Source organism: Canis lupus, chromosome 7, assembly GCF_048164855.1.
Source record: "Canis lupus baileyi chromosome 7, mCanLup2.hap1, whole genome shotgun sequence".
Classification (NCBI taxonomy): Eukaryota; Metazoa; Chordata; class Mammalia; order Carnivora; family Canidae; genus Canis; species Canis lupus.
Window position 1 is genome coordinate 45,446,910 of NC_132844.1, and position 6,000 is coordinate 45,452,909.

A 6,000-nucleotide genomic window follows, 5' to 3' on the forward strand; every position below is an offset into this window, starting at 1 on the left:
TATAAAATCTATGACAAAAAATTAAACAAGGTGATAGTGATGGGGGGGAGGAGGGTTTTTACATACAACGGTAAATTAAGCTCTTGTTTATTATAAATCAACATATAAGCCAAAACCTGGAAAGAGAGAGTGGTCCATGCAAAAATGGGGAAAAGCAATCCAGGCCAAGACCTAAATGCAGGCCCCTGGGAATGGAAACTTGGTGCCTTCTAGCCCCAACATTACAGTTTAAATTAAGCCATCAATTCATCAGGCACGATACCATGAACAAATTTCTAATAAGTAGTAGTAGTAGAAAAATAAAAGTACCACCACTAACAGTGATGAAAAATGTGAAATGAGGTTTTCTAATTTCACACCAGGCAATGTTCTACACGCTTCACATCAGTAATTCTCAATCAGAGGTGATTATGCCCCCTCCAGAGGACACTTGGCCATCAAAACGGGAGGGCAGGCTACTGGCATCTAGTAAATATACTACAATGCACTAGGAAAGCCCCACAACAAAGAATTACCCAGCTAGAAAACTGCTAACGTTAAGAAACTCTGCTCTACATTTATTAATTAATTTAATCCTCACAATCATGCTATAGTATAATCCATTAAACAAAGGAAGAAAAACACAAATGAAGGAAGAAATTAATTAGGATTAAAGAGATTAAATTACTTGCTATAGTAAGTGGTGGGGCTGAAATCTGAACCCAGAAAATTTCATTCAAGAATCAATACACTTACCATTACCCCATATTATCTGTTTATAAAGTAAACTGCATTAAATATTTATTATGTGCCACGCACTATGCTAAATCTAAATGTATGTCATTTAATCTTCACACCCACACAACTAGGAAGGTACTATTATTATTCTCAAATTGTAAAAGTGGGGCTAAAGTTTAGCAAAGTTACACCCTATATTACAGAATAAGTAAGTGACAAAGCTGGGACTCAATTCTGCTCTGACATAAAGGTCAGTTCTTAACCACCATAATATAACAACATTAAATAGGTTATGCCTCCAGGATAAAGGAAAATCACTGAACAGTTAAACCATGATAGTATGATCCAATTCTACAAAGTACAATTCTGTAGAGCAATGCAACCTAATCAACTGCTCTAAAGACACACACCAAATTCTATTCTAGTTTCATTGGTTAAAATCTGTAAGCAGCAGCAAGGTTCATAACTTTTCTGAATTTACCAGGTATATTATTCTTATATCAATATAAAAGAATCCAAAAAGTATCTGCCATACTAAAACTAAAGCCAACCTAAGAATCCAGAAAAAGAACCATCAAGTACAAGCTGAAACTGGCAAAAGCAGAATTACACTAGCCAACTGTACTGAATTAAAACTTCAATATTTACAACTATACCCTATTCATATTATGGGAAGCATTAACAGTGTGGATTAACCATAGAAAGAGTGGAAGCAGTTCATCACTAAAACTATAGCCTAGGTAGTAACAGACCAAGCTAAAATGTACTATAGTATATATACTATGTGCCGCCAGGCCATACGCTCAGTGTATTGTAATGCATTTTCTCTTTAGTTCCTCCCAACAACCCTGTGAGGCAGGTGCAATTATTATACCTATTTTGCAGATGAGCAAATTGAGACCCAGACCATTATGTAATTTGCCCAGAATTACATATCCAGTATACCCAAACTGAAACCCAGGCAGTGTGATTCCTGAGACTACACGTTTAAACTACTATATTTTATGCACTCTACTTACATTAACACCTACTTATGTTTCTGTTCTTAATGTATCACTAATGAAATCCTACAAATACTAAAAACAAAGGGACACACACTTCCTCCAAAATAAGTCAGAATATACACACTTAGCAACTCCCTACACATAAAACTACAGTGGCTATTCTATGTATAAACATCATTTTAGAAGTTATCAACTAAACTCTGCAATTTATTATCACAGTCTACAATTTTAGAATGTTTTCATGTGGCCAACTCACACAAATTATGAATGAACCAAAATTATTAAAGTTTAGCCTTTCTGTACAATCTACTATGCCATTTAAAACTTCATCTAATAAAGTTACATTGTGCAGATTACAATTTCTGGATAATATTTTGAAATTTTTATTAAACTATTTCTCTTCATCCATTCCCTCTCTTCATGTTACAAATAATCATAGAAACCAAAATCCCCTGACCATTAAAAAATGATCTAAACTAAGCACAAAATGCATAGGAGTAAGTGTCCCATCTATACATATGGCAATTCCTCACACAATTCCTTTTTTAAGTCTTGAAATTTCTTCTTTTAACTCTAATACAATGATTTAACATCTCATGTCTTTGAATATTGTTTCTCAACCTAGGCTTCTTGAGGGTACAAGCAGCACCTAGGTCTCAGATATTTTGAACCAAACCAATACTCTCAGTATCTTTTCCCAGTAATCAAAGAGCAGCAACTAAAAAAAAAAAAAAAAAAAAAAAGGGAGTATCTTCTGCTGTTCAGCATGCAACTATACTGTGTCTAACAATCTGCCAAGTCATTTTTGTAGTTAAAAAATGTTTATGCTTCTGAAAAGATACTCCAGGATTCTCAGAGATGCTCCAAGAAGAAATAAGAGAGAAACCGAGCACAAGATGTACTACTCCACACAAGAAAGAAACCCAGCAGCCACTTGTCAGAAAGATTTCCTAAAACATCAATGAATGAAAATATTTAGAAGTCAACCCTCCAAGAACACTGATACTTCATGACACTGGTGAAGTAGTTATGGGTAATCCACAAACCTAAGATGTTGATCAATAAATCTCATTATCTCATTAAAAAATAGAAAAGATCTTATCTTCAGACAAAAAAATTAGGCAAAACAGATTTCATGAGAAATCTGTGTAAAAAAACAAACAATATGGGAAAAAGTGCACATTTAAAAGCAAAATGTATCAAAAAGTGAAACACCATATTACCGAGGAAGATAACCATTATTATGTTTTAGTACTCAAAAAAAAACAAGAACAGTGTGATAATTTACATTCACCAGTTTTTTCCAAATATAATCCATACTCCATAAAAAAAAAAACTAAACTCTGGATAATTTTACAGTAATCCAAATTGCTGACTGCTGCCTCCCAAACTTTTATCAATAATAGTCTTATTAATATTCTATTACATAAATCAAAGATTATCAACCTTAACGAATTCCAATCTCAATACAAATTTTAATAGTATGGTTTTAAAGGATTTTGACATAAAGACAATTTCCTTTCCACTTTTCTATCCTGAAATTTGCATTTAATCAACACTAATTTTCACCTCTATTTATTTACACAGACGACTTTCTCTTAGATTTGACTTCTTTGAATATGCAACAGATGAGCATACATACCAAAGGATCAACTGAAGTTCTGCGAGGTCTATCCCAATAGGATGGAATGCAAAACTAACGCAGTGTGATAGATAAGGAAGTTCACTACCCTCCCAAAGGATGCAAAAGTAGTAATAATAAATTACATTTTCATGCTCTTCAATAAACGGACCTATAAACCATTAAAGAAACAGGGGGAACTGGTCCCACCAGTAGCTCATCTGTTATCCTTTCTGAAAAATCATGAGTACAGCTACCAAATAAAGCTTAAAATCTATTGTTGTAATTCTGAACACTTAAAAAGTGGCCCACGTCAGCTGAGACGTCTTTCTGCAGCTCAAGAATTGACTGAACCGTGCGTGGCTTAATCAGAGCAATAATATAGCTCCTATGTCCCTTCTTAAATTATATTTCTATGGTGAGGAAATGAAGTTTGTATTTTAAAACATTAATAGTGATAATGATGATGGAGAAAAAAATCCATTATTGTAATACGGGGCCAGTAAACAGAAGAATCGGACAGATAATTAAGAAAAAGTCGAGTACTAGTGGAGATAAAAACTATCCGAAATAATAATCTTTACATAGCTCTTGTGTTCTGGAATGAATACATAAATTCAAAAACAGAAGAACGCTGCAAAGATTTCTTGGTTCTTCGACTCATGTCTCTTTCCAACCACAAACACAACTACAAACATTTTCACAATCCCAAACACTTCATTGAAGAATCAAAAAATGGTAGGAAATGAATGAGTAATGGAGGCGTAGTTTTGGAAGATCTCAAACCACCAGTTTGTAAAAAGGAAGACAAGTTCGACCTCGAAATAGTAACTAAATAGAACAATGTACTAGGTACTCCCTAAATAGTTTACTGTATCTTTCTCTTTTTTATTTTTTTAAGCTTAAAAAAAAAAAGGTAGTAAGCATTTGTTTGGGAAAGGCTCAGTAACCAAGTCTCATGTTAAATTAAGTATCTCTACACTTAATGAAGACTTTACAGAGGCAGATATCAAAGCGTTGTTGCCACTTACATTAATGATTATCCATGATCATAATCTGCGAAATGATTCCTGAATAGCACCAATAATCATGCATTCAAACTACCTTGAATCCTAGTCTCTAGGAAATGGCATTTAAAAATCCAAAGGTGGGAAAAGGTCATCGGACCCGGCAACACACTGCTGGGGGGAAGAAGGGAAACAGGGCTGTGCGCGGTACCAACATTCTCTCCCTTTCTCCCTCCTCCCCGCCCCCCCCCGTGTCAGGTGATCAGTTATTTAGCACCATTAACACGCACGTATCGACAAGTGGTTCATTAAATTACTCGTATTATCCGAAGGCCAGATTCTAGGCTTCCCATTTCAAACTAATGAAAAGGAGTCGACAGTTTGGGTCCCGAGCACAAAAGCGCGCGGTAAGCGGGAGGATGCACAGAGCGCCAACTCCCCCCGCTCCCAAAAGCTAGGACTGGGCTCGGCCTCGCCGGCAAAGGCCAATCCCGGCTGCCCAGACCTCGGGCCCAGGGCTCAAGGCCGGGCTGCCCTGGAGGGAAGAGGTCCGACAGGCCGGGGCCGGGGCCCTTGCAGGCCAGGCCTTCCTGGCAGCGCCCGCGGTGCCTCCGGGCCTGCGCGCCCGCCCGCCCGCCCGCCCGCGCGGCGGCGGCGGCGGCGGCGGCGGCGGCGGCGGGGCACACTCACCACCCGAGGCCCGGGAGCAGGAGGCGGGGAGAGGCCGCGGTCCCGAACCTCCGCCAGGCGCCCTCGCCGCCGCGGCTCCCTCCCAGCCCGCGGTCCAAACGGTCCCGGGCGACAGAGGCGCGGCCCGGGCAGGCCGAGGACGTTGCGCAAGAGGCCGGCGAGGCTTCCCGGCTGCGCGGGAGAAAGGCGCGGAGTGTCCGCCGCGGGAGGGGAGGGGCGGGGCGGGGAGGCCCGCGGAGGCGCCGTGCGTGTGGAAGGGGATGGGGGAGGGGAGGATTGCCCGTCTCCCTGGCCGCGGCCGGAGCCGCAACTCACCCAGCTCCGCCAGACGAGCGCTACCACTGGCAGCAAGAGGAAGATGGTGGCCGCCGCCGCCGCCGCCGCCGCCGCCGCGAGGAGGAGGAGGGGGCCCGGTGGGTGCCGGGGAGAGGGGGTACGCGCAGGACGTCGGCGTCGCTGCCACTGCCTCTTTTCCTCACCGGGCCGAGCGGCTGCTGCTGACGACACTAGCCTGGCTTCCGCGCCGCCCTCTGTAGCGTCTTAGCAGCCGCCGCCGCCCAGGGACCGAGGGTCGCTCGCCTCGTGGGGACCGTGCGGCGGCGCGAGACCCCGCAGCCATCGGCGTGCGGCGGCGGCGCGGGGGCAGGAGCCGGGCCGCGTCACGTGACCCCACTGTTTACCGTTCCGGGGGCCGCGGCCTGCGCGCTGCGCCTGCGCGCTGTGGGCCCTCCCGGCCGCGCCTCCGCGGGGCCCGGGCAGCCGCTCTCCGCCGCGCTTCCGCGCCCCTCCCAGGGTGCCGAGGGCGCGGCACACCCGCGGGCCCGAAGCTCTCGGCTCCCCGGCGGCCGGCAGCGGAGGCGGCAGGCGCGGGTCGGCTTTTCTCGATTGCGAGAAGCACGCAGCCTTCGCAGTTTATGTGATACGGCTGATCAGATTTGCCTCTCCGACCGATCCGCGTCTT

The 6,000-nt window shown here is 43.5% G+C and overlaps 1 protein-coding gene across 10 annotated transcripts in view; it reads right to left on the minus strand.

Annotated features, from left to right (window-relative positions):
* Positions 1–5,754, minus strand: part of PHF3 (PHD finger protein 3) — a 77,233-nt gene extending 71,479 nt beyond the window's left edge. The window contains exons 1-2 of one of the 10 annotated variants that reach the window (XM_072832464.1): positions 5,088–5,262; positions 4,374–4,523 (exon numbers count right to left, since the gene is read on the minus strand). The gene's annotated coding sequence lies outside the window, so the exon portion shown is untranslated. Of the gene's footprint in view, positions 1–4,373; positions 4,524–5,039; positions 5,263–5,354 lie in introns of those variants that run through there. The other 9 variants (XM_072832463.1, XM_072832469.1, XM_072832471.1 and 6 more) reach the window with 9 other exon arrangements.
* Between the last annotated feature and the right edge of the window lie 246 nt (positions 5,755–6,000).